General features: G+C 34.0%; 2 long non-coding RNA genes across 2 annotated transcripts; one reads left to right on the top strand and one right to left on the bottom strand.

The window, feature by feature from the left end:
• Nucleotides 1–4,729: 4,729 nt before the first annotated feature.
• LOC146904676 (uncharacterized) lies at nt 4,730–5,584 on the top strand. Its single transcript, XR_015019264.1, has 2 exons — nt 4,730–5,135; nt 5,254–5,584. It is a non-coding gene; the product is annotated as an uncharacterized LOC146904676 (long non-coding RNA).
• Nucleotides 5,585–10,512: 4,928 nt separating this feature from the next.
• On the bottom strand, nt 10,513–14,293 carry LOC146904675 (uncharacterized). The gene is made up of 3 exons (XR_015018792.1): nt 13,944–14,293; nt 13,548–13,615; nt 10,513–10,632 (listed from the first exon to the last, which is right to left on the bottom strand). It is a non-coding gene; the product is annotated as an uncharacterized LOC146904675 (long non-coding RNA).
• Nucleotides 14,294–20,990: the final 6,697 nt, after the last annotated feature.

Raw genomic sequence — 20,990 nt, 5'->3', positions numbered from 1 at the left:
GCTTCAAGCAACTTCACTACTTCCTTTCGCACCACCTCTTTCATGTTTGGATTTATGCGGCGTTGTGGTTGTGCTACCGGCTTGAAGTTTTCTTCCATCATAATCTTGTGCATACAATAAGATGGACTTATCCCTTTCAAGTCGGATAACTTCCACCCTATCGCTTCCTTGTTGGCCTTGAGGACCTTTACCAACTTTGTTTCTTCATCGATGGACAAGGAGCTACTAATGATCACCGGTTTTGTACCATCTTTCTCAAGAAAAACATATTTCAAATTAGATGGTAAAGCATTTAATTCTACCTTGGTGTCATCAACTTTTGCTTCTTCCTTGGATTCTTCTTTCAAATCTTCAAGTATGGCTTGATTAGGAAGAACCTCCTTCAAGGAATCTAGCTCCTTCAAACACTCTTCAATGGCTCTTGCTTCGTCTTCATCAATAGCATTGAGTGCGTCCACCAAAGCACTCTCAAGGGGTGTTCTATTGTGCAATTGCTTCCGAGTAGTCAAAATGACTTCATCGGTTGCATCCATTTTGAAACATGCACCCTTGTCTTTCGAGTACTTCAAGGCTTCTCGGATGTTGAAGGTAACCTCTTCATCATTTACCTTGACCTTCATGATATTATCATCAAGATCAATCATCATCCGAGCCGTTTGCATGAAATTCCTTCCCATTAAGATAGGCACATCCTCATCTTCTTCGACATCCATAACCACAAAGTCAGCCGGAAAAATAAATTTGTCCACTTTTACAAGAACATCTTCGGCCATACCTAGTGGTTTTGCAAAGGATTTGTCGGCCAATTGCAACATCATCCTAGTCCGCTTTATACAAAGGTCACCAACTCTTTTGGCAACGGACAAAGGCATGAGATTGATGCTTGATCCAAGATCAAGTAGTGCTTTACCTACATGTGTTGTGCCAATAGCTACCGGTAGAGTGACTCTTCCCGGATCTTGCTCTTTCTTAGGCAACGTTCTTTGAATAATAGCACTACAATTGGCATCAATTTGGATCGTCTCTTCATCGTTGACTCTTCTTTTCTTGGAAATGATTTCTTTCATGAACTTCGCATAGACCGGCATTTGCTCCAAGGCTTCTGAGAATGGTATATCAATTTGCAACTTCTTAAAGAGTTCAAGAAACCTTGCATATTGCCGCTCTTTGTCTTTCTTCGATGGAGCATGTGGGTATGGTAAGCGTTGAGCCACCACTTGCTTCTCAACTTCTTGTTTCTTCCCTTTATCTTTCCCCACATCTTTCTTCTTCCTCTCCATCTCCTCTTGTTCCACTAGTTTTCTTTTTTGATTTTTTTCTTTTTCAACTAATTCTTCTTTATTCTTTATATACACTTCCTTCTCTATCTCTACAACATCCTCCTCGAACTTCTCCTTATCCTCCTCATTGACAACTTCATCATCCTTCTCTTCAACAACAATATCTTCACCTACCCTTTTATCTACTACTCTACCACTCCTTGTAGCAATAGCTTTTGACTGCTATGCTTTGTGATGCTCCTTAGGATTTGGTTGAGTGTTAGCGGTGAAAGTTCCCACTTGCGGAGGACCTTGAGCCATTTGTTGTGCTAACTGACCAACTTGCGTCTCAAGGCCTTTGATGGACGCGTCGGTGTTTTTCTGGTTAGCCATGGACATTTGCATGAATTGTTTCAAAGTTTCTTCGGTGCTTTGGGAATTGTTAGGTTGTTGGGGGTTATTTTGTGGTGGAAATTGGTATTGATTATTGAATGGTTGTTGGAATTGAGGGTAAGGTTGTTGGTAGAAGTTTGATTGTGGATATTGGTAGTTATTGTTGTAAGGTGCTCTCCATGGTCTTTGAAAGTTTTGATTGGCCGGATATCTTCCTTGAAAGTTGGAAGTACCCGGATTTTGGGATTGTTGTGAGGTTCCGGCTTGTTGTGGTTGGTTAGGTCTTTGTTGGTTTCCCACATAGTTGACCTCTTCCTCTTCAAAAGAACCGGGTGCGGGACAATAGCCGGTGGGATGATCCCCCGTACAAAGTCCACAAGTATTGACTTGAGCGGTTCCTCCTTCTTGCTTGAGAGATTCAAGAATTTGTTTTGGCATAGCTCTCATCTCCTTTTGCATAGCTTCTATTTGTTGAGTGAGAAGCTTATTTTGAGCTAATACCGCATCATTTGCTTCTAGTTCAAGGATACCAGCTTTCCTTTGTTGCGGATTCCGGTTGTGAGAAGATTTTCTTGTGTTGAGAGCCATTTGGTTAATGATTTTGACAGCATCAGCTGGATTTTTCATAGCAATCGAACCTCCAGCACTTGCATCTAGCATCGTCTTGGACATGTCTTGAAGCCCTTGACGAAAAAGATATAGTTGCATTTGGCTATCAAAACCATGCTTTGGACAATTCCTTAGCAATGATTTATAGCGCTCCCAAGCTTCACAAAGAGACTCACTTTGGCCTTGAGCAAAAGTTGTAATTGATGTTTTAGCCTCAAGATGCCTATCCTCCGGAAAGAATCTTTCTTGAAACGCTTTCTCTAGCTCCGTCCAGTTTTCCATCAAAGAAGTTGGTTGATCAATATACCACTCCTTTGCCTTTCCGATCAAAGAATGAGGAAACTATTTCACAAACATACCCTCTTCCTCATCTTCCTTCAAACCAAGTGTCCCGGCGATACCATAGAAGTTGGTTAAATGTCTATATGGATCATCATGATCCATACCGGTAAACTGGTTATGAGTTATCAAGTTTATCAACCCCGACTTCAGCTCAATTGATTTGGCATTTTGATTTCCAAGATTAGCTAGCCTCCTCGGACTAACCCACATTGGTAGAGCATCATTTTCACCTTCATTAGCCATGACTACTTCTGGTTCACTCCTTGGAGATGATAGTTCAGAAGAGTGTGAAGAACCACTAAGTGAAATAGTATGCACCGAACCGGAAGGAGAATGAATAAAAAGTAAAGATTCCGGCTGAGCCAGCCTGGCTAATCTCCTAGCTTCCTTTGCTTGCTTCCTAAGTAACCTAGCAATTTTCTCAATCTCTGGATCAAATTGTAGGTCTTCTTTAGCAACGGTACCTCGCATAAACAAAGTTTACCAAGACTATACTAGATGGTTAGCATAAAAAAATAATGAATGATATATGTATATGCATGAAAGAATTTTGTGTAAAATTTGACTTAACATGAAAAAATTGTTTCAATACTTATGATAAAAATTTCCGTTACTCCCCGGCAACGGCGCCATTTTTGATGTAGTTTTTCTACATGTCATATAACTATGTACACGTGAGTATATATAGGATCGTTTCCACAGGGAGTTACGTTAATCATAAGCATTTTCACAATATTTCACATTAAGGGTTTGGATATAATTTGTTTGTTTGTAACATTATATCCACAGATGACATAAAAGTAAAAACGAGAGGGGATCGAACTATTTCGCTTGCGGTATAAGATAACGAGCAAGCATAACAGCAGCAATCTCTCGATCGATTAACAGACTCTAGCTTTATAACCAATATTATTACAATCATTTCTACAACATCCTTCGTGTCCAAAGCTACATCGTTATTTCCAAGTTAGCGTTTAAACATTCGTGTCCAAATTCCTTAAACGATAACAAAGTCGATCAGATAACTTAATCGACCGTATCCAGCCTGATTAAGTATCCGAAAGCATTAAAATCTTTATTAAAAGTAATTATCAAAGGTTTACAAACTTGTCAAGAGTGATATAACATAAGATAGATTGTTATTCTAGTTCTAGATTCAAGAGTTTGTGTCCAAATCATCTTGAATCTCTTTGAAAGCATTAAAAGCAAGAATAACAACAATATTGAATCATTAAGCTAGAACCATATACATTAAAAGATCAAAAGATTACATAATAGCTTGATTGTTACCTCAATACTACAAAGAAGATGATAGTTACACATAGACATGTAAACTAATGCAAGGAATGAAGGAAAGATGAAGATTCCATGCCAAGATCCTTGATGTCTCAATGAATCTAGGGTTGAATCTACTCCTTAATCACTTGCTTTGTGTTTCTCTCTTTGAAATAGCTCTAACCTCTCTCTAGAAATGTATAAAATGTTTTAATGGAATAGTGAATGGCCTAAAAGAGAGGTAAGAATGCTATTTAAATGGCCTGTATTTTTGTACTTACGCCAATAGCGCAAGATACGTTAATAGCGTGGTATGTCGGCCTATAATCTGGCCAATGGGCTTGTGCCACGTTGGCCTTGCCCTGCTTCTACGCTTCAGCTACGCTAATAGCGTGGTCCTCTGGAGCTTCTACGCTTATAGCGTAAACCACGCTAATAGCGTGTTTCTTCATGACAGCTTCGCTCCAGGTGCGCCAATGGCGTAGCTCTCTGGAGCTTGTACGCTAATAGCGCAGTATACGCTACTAGCGTATTCTTCAGGAGTGATCCAGATGCACGCCCCAGGTGCGCCAATGGCGTACCTCTCTGGATTTGGGCATTTCCTCATCACGCTAATAGCGTAGGACACGCTGATGGCGTATGAAATTGAACTTTGACGTTTTTTGCTCCTTGCTTGTATTTTCCTGCACAAAAAGGGTAGAATAAGGCTCAAAAGCATAAATGTCATATTTACACAATAATTGGAGTTTTCCATAGAGAATCTTGCAAAACAAATCACTAAAATGCCTAAACTCCTATATGAAATATATCACTTTTAAACATTTATCAACGATCTAGTTGGTTTTCAAATTACTCATTTAGTGACATGTTGGGATTGACTTAGTACACTTGCATTGCATCTTAGGAGACTTGATTTCATTAGTCTTATATAGTGGCATAATCTGATCTAAATGTGTTTTTGGTTTCCCTTTTGAATTTGTTGGTAGTCATATGATGCACTTAAGTTGAGACTTCATAAATATATTGCATTGAATTGAAGGGAAGAAAAATTCAAAAGCTGTGAGTGTTCATATTCTCAAGTTATTGTCTTTTTTATATTCTTTTTTTGTTATCATTCATTTACAGGTTCCATGAGATCAAGGACACCACTATATCATTTGAGTTATGAATTAACCAATGGAATAGCTCTACTTCGTTGTATATGGAATCCAAAGGAGTGTTTACAAAGGGGATGACAGTTGAGAGGGCAAGCCTCAGGTCTGTTGCAAATGTTAGGTGCTTTTTTCCTGTCAGTTTTTTCACTGTCTGCTGCTCTGGTGTGTATAATATTACCCCTTGATCTGGAAGTACAAACTGAAAAGAAGCTTCAATTTAGGTTGTTGTCAATTGTCATGACTTGATATACCCAAGGTGAAAGATAAGAAAGATCTTGGAATCATGATAGTCAAGGTCTTGTATTACCAGTTTAACAAAGAGGAGGGATTGGTTGTACTAGAAGAAAAGATGAAAAGTGTATGGGAAGGACCATAACATGATATAGTGGCTCAAGAAAGAATGAGTGATTCTTTGATAATTGACAGATTTCTTTGTAATGTTTTGACTTGGATGTGTAATATTAAGGTATTGTAAACATTCCTTATTTATTGTAAATCAATGGGAAATTTATCACTGAAATATCAAAAGATATAGATTCTATGTTTCTTGAACTCTTAATATCATGTGAAATAGTGATAACGACAATTTGGTCATGAAAATAAAATGTGGTTACACCTTTGTTAAAAAATGGTTAAACGCAGATCATTTTTGGATAGTTTTCCTAAAGTCTGTCAAACAATGAAGATCATTCACCTCACTTTATTATCATCAAACAATGAGTAAATAGTTTAAACTCTAATACATATATCGCCTTAAAATGCCTTAAAATGATATTGTTTTCACTACATTTTATCACTTTTGATATTTCAGTGATAACTCGCCTTAAAATAATATTGTTTTCATAGGAAAATTATGTATAACCAAATATTTGAAGTGTGTAACCACAATTTTACAAAGGCGTAACCATATTTTTTTTCCTTTCATGTGTTTAAAACTAGTCGTGAGACATTCTAATTTACCAAAAAATGGTTACGCCTTTGACAAATTATGGTTATATTGTTCGTTTATTTGGTTATCTGTAACTTACATGTGCAAAAAAAAAAAAAAGCAATTCAAGCCAATTGTCAGTGAGACATTCTAATTTACGAAAAAATAGTGGTCACGCATATGTAAAAATGTGGTCATACAGACCATATATTTGGCTAGTTGTTCTTTCCCAGGTGTAAATAATATCGTTTTAGGCGAATCGAACGCATAATCTCATTTGATCACTGCATTAAAAGCATTTCCAACCATAAATAACCTGTTTTACAATCGGCAAGTTTATCACGCCTGAGGACGGACAAGTTCTAATTTATGAAAAAAATAGTGGTCACGTATTTGTAAAAATGTGGTCATACAGACCATATATTTGGCTAGTTTATATTTCCCAGATGTAAATAATTTTGTTTTAGGCGAATAGAACGCATGATCTCATTTGATCACTGCATTAAAAGCCTTTCAAACGATAAATAACTTCTTTTACAATCTGCAAGTTTATCACGCCTAAAGACGGACAAGTTCTAATTTCTGAAAAAAATAGTGGTCACGCACCTTAAAATATGTGGTCACACAAAACATATATTTGGCTAGTTTATATTTCCCATGTATAAATAATCCTGTTTTATGCGAATCAAACACATAATCTAATTTGATCACTACACTAAAAGCAATTCCAACAATAAATAACTTATTTTACAATTTACGAGTTTATCACGCCTAAAGACGGACAAGTTCTAATTTCTGAAAAAATAGTGGTCACGTATTTGAAAAAATATGGTCATACTGACCATATATTTGGCTAGTTTATATTTCCCAGATGTAAATAATCTCGTTTTAGGCGAATCAAACGCATGATCTCATTTGATCACTGCACTAAAAGCATTTCCAACCATAAATAACCTGTTTTACAATCGGCAAGTTTATCACGCCTAAAGACGGACAAGTTCTAATTTATGAAAAAATAGTGGTCACGTATTTGTAAAAATGTGGTCATACAGACCATATATTTGGCTAGTTTATATTTCCCATATGTAAATAATCTCGTTTTAGGCGAATCGAACGCATGATCTCATTTGATGACTACACTAAAAGCATTTCCAACCATAAATAACATGTTTTACAATCAACAAGTTTATCACGCCTAAGGACGGACAAGTTTATCAGCATTTTTGTCTCTCTCCTCGGTCAGATCATCTCCTGCGCTACTGTTATGCCATATTTTTGCCCTTAATCCAACGGCTCAGATATAAAACAAATAAATAAAAATGAACAATTTTAAGGAGAGAGAAACAAAGGTGTGTTTCTGTGTCCATCTTCAGTTCCATAACTACTATGTTAACCATTTTTCAGAATTTGCCACAAATTTGTACCCATAATGCATGTATCTTTAAAATTTCATTTCAAAAACTCATGCCACACAAATCCCGTTTATTCATCAATGGATTAAGTTAAATAAAAAATCTTAAAATGATAGAAATTTTGGGAAATTTGTAATTGAAGAGGGGAAAGAAGAAGAAATCATTGATTTATCATCTTAAAGAGCCTCTGTGTTTTTTTTTTCTGCAACACAAAATGCTCTCCATTCACTAGCAAGATATTTTTCCTGCATAGCATAATTTGTTTCTCAGCAGAAGGATCTGGCCAGACGAAGGACACGAGACTGTCGCCGTGAAAACTCATACTCCACCTCCGTGCAAAGCTTTTGTTGGTGGCGGAAAACAAACAGGATCACCGGAGAGAGAATTGCGGCGGATGATTTGAGATGAAAGGGGGTGAGGGAAGTTTGAGAGAGAGAGAGAGAGAGAATGGTCTCTGAATGAATCAGAAAAACAAAATAAAAAATGGGTTGAGTGGAGTGTGGGGCCCACATTGCCACATGTCATTTTTTTATGTGGAGGTAGGATGGTGTTTGCCACATAAGGGTGTTCACCTATCAGGACTCGTATCATGTTTGAAAAAAAAAAGAACTTGTTTACTACATGCAACTATTTGCTACATACACCCTTATATTGCTTTTTTGAAAATCACCAAATAAAACCCTTTTCTTTCCTTGTCATTTTTTCAACTTTTTTTAGATAAACATAAATTTTCATTATTAAAAGGCTTAATAACAGTTTTGGCCCCCCAAGTATCAGGAAGTTGCGATTTTGGCCCTCTAACAAAATAAAATACAATTCAGCACCCTAAGTAATGCCTCTTTTGCAGTTTTGACCCCCCATGCCAGTTTTGACCTAGTGAGAATGAAGATGAGAGATTACACTGAATGTCCGATACTCTGGGACGATCCTTCCTTGCTACAACAAAGGCTCAAGTTGATGTTGAACGAGGATAAATCATACTAAGGTCTAAAGGTAAGTTCCTAACTTATAATATTGCAAAAAGGAATAAAGCGTCGAATGCAGGTACTAAATGTTGTGTGGAAAAACCCATTGAAAGTAGAAACCACACGCTCTGGGTGTACGAAATAGTGTTGAAAAACATTGTTTTCAACAAGCACGCACGACGCGCTTAGCCCTGGGCGCGAGATGCCTGAGAGGCCGGGAAAAAACAGTGAAATGCGGGTTTGGGGGTGTCCCAGTTTTCAAGTCAAACCCAGCTGAAAAATTTTCTATAAGTACAAGAGCACTCATTCATAATTATTCATTCAAAACTTGGCGGTTAAAGAGGTAGGCAAGCGTTAGAAGTATCGAAGGAGGAGTTTGAGTCGATTGCAGTAGGATTTGGTGGATAGAAAATCTTCAAGATAAATGTTGGTGAATTTGATTTTGGGGTGGACAACCCTTGATTGTCCGTTGTCTTGAAACATAGAAGCAATTCATTTCCATCATTTTTTAGCCGATTCATCGATCAAACGAATGAAGTTGAGAATGTCTTGTGATATAGTGGCATATATCCATTTAAGGATGACATCATTAAGACGATTCCAAAGATCAAGGTCTTTATTTTTGGTTTCATACATTGTATGCTAAGCATTCTCATCGGTAAGACTGAACACGTGCTTGAATTTTGAAGAGGATTGACCAAGAAATGTAGATGCTTAAATCATTGTTCGATGTGATTAGAGTGATAAATTTCACGTTGTTAAAATCGAAGGTCGTGTGAAGTTTTGATGGTGGTGCCGATGAGGCAAGTATGTTGATCGCGTCGGGGACATGTTCAACGTTGAGACAACGACCAGGAGGAAAGGGTGGAAGAATAAAGAGGTTAGGTGGCGGAGAAGGCGCCTAGGAGGAGGGATCGAAAATCTAGAAGATACCATATAAGAAAATAATTCGATGATTTTGATTGACTAATGATAATGACTAATGAATACACATCATAAATAATGAATATACTCATTTGACTAAAGAATGCATTTTAAAAAAAAAAAAAAACAAAGCCCATCAAAATTGATACGGAGCATAATTGAATCTAAGACCTTGAGAGAAAAATACTCCAATGTCACAAGCAAACACCGCCAGACCAAACTAAGTGGGTTTAAAGAATGCATATTATGACTAATTAATACATATTATTTTCTAAATATACACATATTACTATATTACTATATGAATACATATTATTTTCTAAACATATACATATTATTGTGTAAAAAAATGTAAGATTTTTGTAGGATTGTATGTCTTCTCTTTAGAATGTTGATGTAAAATGTAGTTGTTAAATTCATTTCACACCTAGGGTAACTGTTTTCTTCTTTTCTTAATATTGTTTCCATTTCATTTTATGGTTGGGGGCACTCTTCTTATGCCAAAGTGGAGGCGGTAGGTAGACAGTGACTAGCCATAATCTCAATGGTAATAAGATATGATTGGTTTTGGTATACATGGCTCTCATTTTATTAGACTAATAAATATGTAAATCAAAATCTAGCTGCAAACAAATTAAGAATGTCTCATAACATACTCTCTATAAACCTTCCACGTTTCTAAACATTTTCTGGTACTCTTGAACCACACATTTTTTCCCTCATACACTCAAGTTGTAGGTATTATCATAATCCAAAAGGGTCATTGTAATTTCATGTCACATCTACACAATACGCTACAAAACTTCATTGTCGCCGCAGTCAAAAAAAACTTCATTGTCACCACGCGCATGCAAAATTTGTTAGTGCTTATCTTCATGATCCCTTGCATTGGCTATATTTTTACATCTATATATTTAAAAGTTTTTTTTGTTAGTCGATAAAAGTTCATGCCCTTCCATGTCGTGACTCATTCTCTTTGGGTAGGTCTCATTCTATATACCATGAAGAGGCTAATCCACACAACTTCAGGCATAAAATAACAAAACATGATATGATATGAAGCCAGACTCCAGAGGCCTCATCATGTACGCTAACATGGCATGCTACACCACTGGTATATATTTTATATCATTATGGGGACTAAAAATATAAAATTATTTATATAATTACGTAGTTTAGTGAGAGACAATAATTTTAATTTTTGGCATGTCCCTTGCAGAGACGGACCTAGACTTTCGATATTGGTGTGGCTAAAATATCAAATACACTATATATATTAACAAAACAAACTTGTGATACATTAAACACAATAGCAAAAAAAAAAAATGCTTGGACGTGTCCCTTTTAGCAATGTGTCCCAGGTTCGATTCCCTGCAGGAAAACATGAAAAAAATACAACATATATTGTATATAATTCATTATTTAAGTCTAGTATATGAAGAAAAAATTGGGTAATAATTAATCTGGTGTGGCTATAGCACACTCAACCATACGGTGTTACAATGAAACTTTGCACAACTATACAGTGTTACAATGAAACTTTGCACAACTGAAGTTGTCATCTTCAAAAATTGTTTCAATTGTGCGTGTGCATTCATACATCTCGTCCGGTCACCAATTTTTTTTTATTTTAGTTTTGGGCATGCTTGAGATTTTTTAGTTGCTCTGCAAAACAACCTAGTGTATAATGTTACCCTTTTTCATGGGCATACTTTAGATGTTTCAGTTGCTCTGCAAAACAACCTAGTATAAGTATATTGCCCTTGACAAATTTCTTATTCCTCTCTATTGTATCAATTTTGGCACAAAATTCTTTTTCATCTAAATCATAAATTTTTGAACTTTTTCATCTAAATCATACTTTAGATGTGGGATGAGGAGCAGGCAGGGGAGTGTAGTGCTTTGTTAAATAATATTGTGTTGTATGTTGGAGTGGAAGACATGTGGCAATGGAATTTTCATTCATCACAAAAAATATGCAGCCATCAGAGCCTATCAATGCTTGACGGATTTGGAAAATGTAACTATTCTTGAATCTTCCAATATCACTTGACATAAGGCGCTTCCTTTAAAAATAAGTATATTTACTTGGCATCTACTTCATAATCCCATTTCAACTACATATAACCATTCTCGGTGGGGTCTTCTTCAAAATCACCAGTAGCTCGGTGTGGATGGTTGTTGTACTAATGAGGATTTCAATTATTTGTTTCTCCGATGCAATTTTTTCGGTACAATTTAGCCTTTGGTCTCGCAATGGATATGTCTCATCATAGTGAACCCAACTCACATTTTAGAATATTTGCTTCAATTTGGTCAATTAGGAGTATCAACAAAGAATCATCGATCAACAATGCATATTTTATGGCTCTAATGTGTTTCAGTGATATGGAATGAAAGGAATGATCAAATATTTAAGCAAAAGGAGCACTCTTTAAATCAATTACTTGAAAAAATCAAGCTTCAAACGTTTTGGTTGTTGAAAGCGAAATATTCTACTTTTGCTTTTGATTACCATTCTTAGCGGCTTAATCTAATCATGTGCTTAGAGCAATCTCTTAATTTGTTCTTTCCTTTCTTTGTTCGTTTTTATCACTATGACATTGTAATCTTTTGTTTTTAGCCTTTTCTTTTTGGCATATACCTTGTGCTGAGAGGTCTTGGTTCTTTGATAATTTTATTTTATTGGAAAATGCTAACCAGTGCCCCGAGGCACCGGTTAAGGATATGAAAAAGGAAATTATATAGTAGTTAATGCATTGAAATTGTGTAATTAATTAATTTATAATAAAGTCAAGAACAGTTTACTTTTATGATAATAATTCCCTTTTATGGTATGCTTAACCAGTGCCCCGAGGGCACCGGGTAGCAGGACCCTATTTTATTTTGGCTTCTTAAAAAAAGGAAAATTGAGACACCAAAATGAAAAACAAAACACAATCTAGATTATTTTATACTCTACATTAATGTACCTTCTCTGCTCCAAATTATGTCACTTTGGTAATTTTATACAAATTAAGAAATGTAATCAATGTTTTATGGAGAATGGAAAATATGAGCCATTTTACAAATATATCATTGATTAATGGTATCTGAAAGAGGAATTAAAAGAATCGAAAAAGATACAGAAATATATACTATATATAAAGAAAGTATACCGTTTCGGGTTGACTTTTTCACCTTCCAATTATACCCTTAAGCAAATTTTACATAAGAATGCAATTTTGTTGGTGTCATTAAAAAAAAGAATTTATATTATATTTATTATATCTTTTGAAAGATATTATATTTATTATAATGTTGGTATCATTAAAAAAGGTAAGTATAGTTCGTTATTATATAAAAGTACAAAATATATATTTATCTATATAGATAATTAAATCAAAACCAAATCAATTTTAATAAAAATTTCATAAAAATTACTGATCATAATTTATACGCGTTAACACGATAGGAAGAACGGACATGAAGTGTCGATCTAAACGCTAGTAAGTAAATTTTTTTGAAGGAAAACGTTAGCAAATAATCAAAACTGAATAGAAAAACAAAGATTAATGCTTCATTAATATTATAAAATGAAAAATAATTTAAGATAAATATATTTTCAGTAATATTAGTAAATAAACCCTCACACAAGTGGTTCAACCTCATTGGCTTAAACTTTTTTTTTTTGAGGGACTCATTGGCTTAACCTATCCCATCAAATTGACCACGTTTATAATATGCATCCTAATAAAGTTATATATATATATATATATATATATATATATATATATATATATATATATATATATATATTGGGGGACATGCTAATAAAGTTATATTTATTTATTTATTATTTTTGAGAGGTCTCGTATGTAGATTACTCTTGTATGAATACCGACATCAAATAGAAGTTTGTAGTCCAATCAAGTTGCTAAACTATACTACGCGGGGAGATTACCAAGAAATATATGGTCAACAAGAACATTAAGAAAAGGAAGAAAGAAAATCTATAACTAACATGTAAGAAGGATAACACGTCAATCTCCTTAGAAGAGACTGTGATTTCAGTCGGCCAGATACAATCATAAAATCAAATAATTCATTGATTTAGACCTCTCACGATCTCACTTAGCCAGTGGCAGAGCCAGACAAAAAAGTTTGGGGTGGTCGCCATCTCGCCATCAAAATAAACTAAAATATATAAATCATATTAAACACAACACATTTAAGTACATAATAAACCAAAAATCGATCATTCAAAATTTAAACTACATAATATAATAAAGTCGTTCATTATATACCTAAAGATGCACTTTACGCTTTCCGAGTGCCTTGAATAAATAGTTAATAACGTGAACAATTGCACATTCTACAATTGTTAATAACGTGAACAAATCAATTACAGAGTTGACATTTTTGAAGATTTATGAACAAAAATCAACATTACAAAGGTCATTAATTTATGAACAAAAATCAACAATTTCAAAAAGACAACGAAATCAACATTGCAAAGGTCATTAATTCAAGCTGCTTAACAGAAGCCAACAAAATATTCAAACCAATTTCTGTCTCAAAATTACAAAGGAAAACTAGGTTTAACAGATTACAAAGGGAAAACTCAAGGCAATCAATTAAATAACATGTAATCATCAAAGAAGAATCATATTTGAATGAAAATACATTCAATTTCACATTACCTTACAATTTCCAACAATTAGGGTTTGTTGAGAGAGATGGAGACAACTCTCTGTTCTCACTTCAGATCGAAGATGGAGATGGAGATGGAGATGGAGAGTGGTCGCAGAAGTTGGCCGGTGGTGGTGTGGACGTGTGGTAAGCTTGGTTGGGAGAAGAAGAAGAGAGAACAGCTTGGATGGGAGAAGAGAAAGCGCGTTCTCTGTTTGGACTTCTGATGACAGAGAAAATTGATGCCCAAATGTGAAAATGAATTGGAAAATATTAATTTTAATGAAGGATATAATAGTCTTTTCACACAAAGAATGGGGTGGCGGTGGCTCCCCCTTGCCACCTCCCAGTTCCGCCTCTGCACTTAGCTGTTTACATTGGAGCTAGTCTTACTTGAACATAAATATAAATGAAATATTTTTGAACACATTCATATAAATGGTGCAAAATAAATGAGAAATAATTTAATCAAATTATTCAATTATTTCTTCTTTTAATTTTTTAATTTATGTGTGTGTCTAACCACTTTTTATTTGTGTTTGTGATTATTTAAGCATTTCTTCTTTGCATGGTTCATCAATATCATCTCAATAGAGGATCCAAATGAATTCATAGAGTGACAAATTTTTTCTTTTTATTAGAGGAACTATGATGTAACAATGTGAATAACAAAAAATGGATGAATTATCTTAAATTTATTGGAACATTTTTTATTGGACTACCCAGATTACGCTCCAACTCTCTTGATTTGAATGTGAGAAGTGTGTTAAGAGTAAATGTGTTTACATGTTGAACTAGGTCGATTTGCCCAAACAATAATCTGACTTAATCGATTTTGCGTTAAACTTGAACCAACCCAATCAAGTGTTGAGTAAGTTAGTTTGATTGGAGTGGTCCGGCCTGGAGAAATGCTTTATTTTAAAGTTAAAAATAAATAATTAAATGATGTTATTTATTTATTTTTAATCAAATCATCTCTCATAATAATTAATTTGTAGTCTACAATCATTCATTTGACGTATTTATGCATTCAGAACATGGATGCTCATATTAACCGAAATTCATTGGAGGAGATGATTTTTTTTTAGTTAAAAAATACTCAATTCAAGTGTTGTCTGATCTCAATCAAATAGTCCTGATTTCATGATTTATTTTCTAAGACCTCACCTTACCATGGACTGACATGATAGAAGCCAAAACAAATTTGAATTAGTCACCCTTCATTCACTACATAAAGTACGTATATGAGCCTCATTGCTAATATCACTAAGGAAAGACACATCCATTTTTTGTTAGTGACCCACAATGCCATGTGAAGAGAATAGATAAGGGTCAGCATCCTAGTTAGTACCACCAAACTTTGTGGTGGAGAAGCATCCTAATCTATTTGGTTCCTACGTGGAAATTTCATATTCTCTCTTGTGATTTCTACTATTTTTTTTCATCTGAGTCATCACTATATTGATGTTGTGTTTTTGTTTGAAGCATTCAATTGGCCCACATCAGCATGTATTCACATAACTATTAGTAAATAAAGTTGAAACATGTCATCATTGGGATGCTGATGTGCTTTGTTTGTGCTTAATTTCCTTGACACCTTGTTTGTTAGCAAAGTTTTACAATTTGGACCGATATGATTGAGAGATTTTGATGACAAAAGACAAAAAAAAAATGATAATAATTATTTTTTACAAATGAGAAATATTAGTTACTCATAAAACTTTTTTTTTTTGAAAAAGCTAAAATGGAATTTATTAAAATCGCAATGAATCTTAACCGGTATAAGGAGTGCTAGGTTAAGAGTCTTACAGTAGCAAACATACAAAGAATAGATGGGAAGCCCCCAATGGAAATCCCATACACCCGAGAATCAAAGAAAAAATCCAAAAAAAAAAACCTATATGAAACTCCTAACAAAGGACTATCTCCGAAATCAATAAATAGAAACACCAAAACAAAGCTAACACCAATCAACGAAACAACATAAACAAAATCCTCAAGCATCGTCACAACTACCACAAAAACAACTTCCACCACCCACATTCCGCTGCTCGCACACAACCCCTGAACACCAACTTAAAAACCTACACCACAACCAACAACCTTTGAAAAGCAACCGGGAATAAGACCTCAAACACAACCATTAGCTCTCCCAAGCACCTTCATCCAAAACACACCTCAAAAAGAACCGCAAAAGCCAACCAAAAAGCCAACCAAAAATCCGTGTACCATCACACAAAAACCACCACAAACACCACCACAAAAATCAACACCACTACCACCACCGTCACCAAAACTACCATTGACCACCACAAAAACCACCATTAACCCTCACCTAAAAGCAACACCAGCTACCACGCTCAGCACCACCACCAAAAACCACCACGTTCCCCACCACAAAAGACCCAAAATCAGCACCATCATGAAAACCGCCATGAAGCACCACAAACCAACACAAACAAAGATCCATCGAAACCATAACAGTTCAGAAGAGAACCTAGATATGATTCATCACCACCATCGTGACCGATCCATCACCACCTATGTTGCGAGCAAACATAACCTCCACCACAACCAAGAGAGAAAACAAACCAAATAGTCTAAGACCCACGAAAATCAAACAACCACCGGCAAGCATCCAACGACACACCACGAAACCCACCAACGTATCAACCGAACGAAACAAAAAAAACCAAAAACACAAACCAACCTTTACGACGATAGAGAGCAACCGCACGTCGGAAAGGTACCGTAGTGCGGAGGACATAGACCCTCGTCGCACCACCATCCATTTGTTCTACATGATAGCGGTGGCGGATTTGAAATTTGTGTGAGAAAGAAAGGAGTACGACGGTCCTAGGTTTAGATAGAAAAGAGTACCACGACTATCTCTTATGTTTGTTCTTCAAAGGAGTACGGCGGCTGTATGCCTAAACATTTCTCATAAAACTTTATTAGGGCATTTACGATTATCGATGCTTCACTTATTTAATATCATGTTAAATAAGTATATCCAATGTAAAAAGAAAAAATTTAATATCTATAGAGAATTGTGATTATAAAAGCATTATTTTTCTCTCGCTCTACATGACACTATTTAATAAAGAAAAATGCACCATGTTCATATTTAAAAAAAAAATATGAATTATATGTATTAGACTGTCCACAATGGGGTCCTTCCTTTATTTAGCACCATGTTCGTTTTTATTTTATTTTATAATTTATAATTAAATTATTTCAATATTTTAAAATTATATAATTATAAATGAGTATATAAATTATTGTTAAAATTTAATGATATGGAGTTATTGTTGAGACCCAATTCATAATTATTTTGAGGTGCTGAGTTGGAGAGATTGAATGCTTATTTAATATTAATTATAAAACGAATCATGTGTACAGTCGGAACCCGTTTAAGCACCCAAATTGAGTGTTGCATTGTGGATGGTCTTAGAAATTATGCCAATTTATTTTGTTAAAAAGTTGAACAAAAAATTTCAATAAATATTGTGAAACTGTTAGCATGTTCTATAAAGGCACATGTTTGCACGACCTTTTAATAAATTGGATTGTAATAAATGTGTTTCTTTGAAATATATAAAAACATATAGAGTTATTGTTAGCATCTGTTTTGTAATTTTTTTTATCCGTTTAGTAATTTTTTTATGTTGAGTCAAAGAGATTGAATATTTATTGAATAATAACGTTAAAAAATTATAAAATAAATGATACATACAAGACCCACTTAAACAAAAAATAGAGAACTCTATTATGGATAGTCTTATGAATTCACTTTTTTGATTAAAGTTTAAAATCCATTTTAGGAATATGATGAAATTTTAAAAGTATTGACTTTCTTTTTCAATGTCTTTATAATTTAAGGTTAATTGGTCAAATTGACCTTATAATATACACTATGTTTTGAAAATGATCTTGTAAATTATAAAATACATATTCTATCTCTGTAACTTGAAATTCTTCCTATTTTTGATCTTGTAATATACGCGAAGTGCAAAATAGTAACCTTGATGTTGATTTTTTTCATTATTTTTTGCATGCATGTTTAAGACAATTAAATACGACTTTACACAATTCAATTATCATGTCAAAATTCAATTCCTAAGTCGAGATTCTCGTTGTTTTATTTTTTGTGTAAAGTCATATTTTATCGTCTTAAACATTTGTGCAACAAATCATAAAAAATTGAACCTCTATGTCACTTTTTTGGACTTCACTTATATTACATGGTTAAAAATATGAAGAATATCGAATTACAGTGTTTGAGTATGTGTTTTTTATTTTACAAGACCATTTCCCACACTTCGTGTATATTACATGGTCAATTTAAACAATTAACCCTATAATTTATTACTATATGATTTGACCTAAGGAATCATTTACCCGTAGAACTTTTGGGCTTTCAACTAGTTAGTTATATGTTTAACTATTTATTTGGTCACTTACATTTATTTACCTTTTAAGTTAGTCTTATACGTTTAAAAGGTTCTAGGTTCGTTTCTATGTTACTAATGTCAAAGTAAACTTGTCTTTGATGTCAAATTTTGAGTTAACTCAATCTAAAACATGCATATGGCATCCTTCAAAGTTATCTAGGTGTGTATCTATTACCCGCGCATGGACGTTTTTTTACAGAAATTTGATTAAAATGATTAACTTATTGTAACGTTAGTAATTTTAGAGACTAACTTAAAACCTTTTAAACATAAAAGACCAACTTAAAGATAGAAATATTTTTTCCTCTACGGTAGAAATATTTTTTTCTTTTGCTAAAATTATATTTCATATATTCTATATTGCTTCTACTCAAGCAGGAGTTAAAATATGATTTTTTTAACTCTATTTTTTTTAGAAAAAACAAACATGATACGAATCAACATTCCAGATCCTTTACCACGATTTGAGTGAGTCAGACTACGAAATGCCACGACGCAAAGTTAATAAAAGTGAAGTTAAATCAATAGGCATTGTTATTCAAAAAAAAAAAAAAGAAGTTAATAGACAATGTCTACTGACATAACTTTGTAATGCAAACTTTGGAAATGGATGGAGTGGAAAGTCCATGTCTATCATCCCTTGAATTTGTCCATGCGGATCAGAGATCCAACATGTGAGAATTTTGAGATATAGTTATATGATTAAATAAAGTCCGCTTGGGTTAGTTTGATGATATTTACTTAAGACTTCAGAGTGTGCTTCTCCTCAAAGTTTTAGGTTCAATTATCCTCGATGTTAATTTGGGTTAAAAAGTGAAAAAAGTTGAACCAATCATGGTTGAAGTTCAATTTTATCGTTCAATTTAATTTGACTAGATTACAATTGTAGTTTAATTTTAAAACATTAACTTTATCGTACAATTTAATTTACCAACTGACGCAGTACAGAAGGTATGCTAACAAGTGTTAAACCTAGGTTGAAAAGAAAGAAGTTCGCAAGCGACGAATTTGTGAAAATAGGGTTCCGGAATCCACCAGAAATTGAGAAAACTCTCTAAAATATTATTGAATGAATAAAAATAATTATCTCTTAGACTACAACCGGTAAACTTAAATAGGGAAATAACAAACCTAATGGGCCGATAATAACAAACTAAAAACAAAACAAACAAATAATAAAATTAAGCTGAAATAATAAAATACTATAAAAATATTATGGAAATCATCCTACATCAACTAGACTACAATTATAGTTCAATTTTAAAACATTAATTGGTATAAAGATAAATACATTTAAGGTGACATTATAAATAATTACTAAAATTTCAATATGTTGTTTTTTTGCCAAAAAGAATTTCAATATGTTGTTGGTAGCTTTACTTAATCTAAATTTCAATGACTTTAAAAATGTATAGTAGAGTATTTGACATGATATTTTTTAGGCAAATATGTGACATGATTGTTATAAAAAGAAAATCAATAAAACATTATTTCCAAATTTAGGCACCATCGAACCTCGAATTGTATCAAACATAAATTGTTAGCTAATAACCAGATTTTGTGATTGTGCTCTCCCATTGAATGCACCTAAGATGTTATTTATTATGTTGTCACATCCTTCAGTACTTACTAAGATGTTAAGTAGCATAAAGATCTGTGGAGGTAAGTTCATTGGTGTTTCTCCAACTCCTGGTCCTTTTATTGAATGTAATGTACATATGATGGTACAATGACATTTTATCTAAAAATTGTTGTCCCACCTCATACCTATGTTGATACTTACATTCACACAATATGCTCCACAACATTTAGCAGTTCCCCCAATTTCAGATAGCTGTTGTTTCATTTCTTTGATCATCACTCAGAAGTATTGCAGCATATGTATCTATCGTTTTTTTTTTTGTGTTAACCCTCCGATTCTCAGCGAAAATGGGCTCCAGTAATCCATAGTTCGATCGTTAGGTAAGGATAGCCTGTTCAAGAATTGTTCGATCCAGGAATCAAACTCGGGTTCTCCCGAACGATTTGTCCTTGATGAAGCTCATTTATCACTTGAGTTCAATTTGTTGGTTATATATATCCAACATTTACTCCTATAAAAATAAAGGGTTATGTTAACCGGAACTCTCGGGGCACTAGTTAAGGAAACCAAAAAAAGAAAGTTTTAAATTAAAAGAAATACTTTTTAAACTTTTAATGACTTAACTACACAAGTTCCAATGCAATGTTAATATATCTACTCCCTTAACCACTGTCCCCGGGGCACTGGATAACATTACCCAAAAATAAATCCAACATTTAATGCAAACATATGCCTATAGTTGTGTCAGAACATCAATCCCATTTCAAAAATCATAAAGAACCAATAGATGCAATTAGAGAACATAAGATTTCTGGTAACGAAGTTCGACTACTTGTAGTTACATTTTCGACTGCATAGTTACAATAGTTTCATTCTATTTTAAGTGAAAGATTAAAGTTTACTTTTTACTTTTTACAACTAATGTTTAAATATTATGATCGAGATTAAAACATTACCTCCAAACCATACTGCGGTGGGCTTCACACCCCACAATCCCCGGTTTCCCCCACAACAAACGTTTT

The sequence above is a fragment of the Medicago sativa genome, chromosome 7 (genome assembly GCF_051527215.1).
Source record: "Medicago sativa cultivar Bolivia chromosome 7, Bolivia_mono, whole genome shotgun sequence".
NCBI classification, from domain to species: Eukaryota; Viridiplantae; Streptophyta; class Magnoliopsida; order Fabales; family Fabaceae; genus Medicago; species Medicago sativa.
The sequence above is the reverse complement of the archived record's forward strand: the minus strand, read 5'-3'. Positions and strand labels throughout refer to the sequence as shown.